The sequence below is a fragment of the Camelina sativa genome, chromosome 3 (genome assembly GCF_000633955.1).
Source record: "Camelina sativa cultivar DH55 chromosome 3, Cs, whole genome shotgun sequence".
NCBI classification, from domain to species: domain Eukaryota; kingdom Viridiplantae; phylum Streptophyta; class Magnoliopsida; order Brassicales; family Brassicaceae; genus Camelina; species Camelina sativa.
Genome location: NC_025687.1, coordinates 25,254,953 through 25,255,895, shown reverse-complemented (window position 1 = coordinate 25,255,895; position 943 = coordinate 25,254,953).

Here is a 943-nt window from a genome sequence, read left to right as displayed (position 1 = left end):
AAACGGTTTTAGGCAAGGGCACCAGAACCAAAAACTGATTAAAATAAAAAAAAAAACATCGAGTTACCTTTCTTCCTCGACGAAGCTGGTATTTTCCTTGGACGACCTTTCTTCAACTCGGTACCCGGCCAGACGTAGGGACAAAGGAGCTTGATCGCGTTAACCTCAGCTTAAAGAGTAGGAGGATATGGAAGAAGACACCTTGAGACGACAACTACAAAAAGATGACGAACCAAGGGGGGTTAGGTAAAACCAAAGCCCGGCCAAGAACAGAAAGATAGTTAAACAAGAACGGTCGACTACCAGGTGAAGGGTTCCACCCAGAAAACCAAGGAATGGACGGATCCTCTAGAACCCCAGGAGTAACTTCCAGAAAAAATACGAGCCTTTCCAATTATACGTTTTTCCCTTAGGCTCCTTCGACGAGGGTCGTATTCTTTGCCGAACCCAGGTAATAAATTTCGGGAGATTTAGTCCGATTCGACGGATTCAGAATCGTCAACTCTTCCAAATGGCCGCAAGTCAGCTTGACTCCTGCAGCCTCGGCCAAAATCAAGAGACCCACGGCATTCCGAAAAGTCGCTGGGGTAAATTGAGAAATGGCCGCCTTACGTCGAGCAAAGTACGTCATCAAGAAAGAGGGAAGAGGAAAAGTGAGCCCACACTCAGTAAAGAATTTTTCCGAGAGACATATGAAGCCGGGAGGAGCATCCCAGGGACGTTGAGCCGGAGACGGAATTAAAATGTTTGGCCTAGTGCCCAACTTCCCAATGCGAACCGCGCCAATCGCCGAATCAATCTTCAGCGTCGATCTACCAATATGTGCAAAGGCGCCTTTAACCGGCGGAGGGAAATCAATCTCCTCAAGAAAGAACAGGTCATCGATTAACGGCTTGTCAACCAAGGAAGGGATCCTGAAAGGAAGTCCCGACAAGCTTGAAAC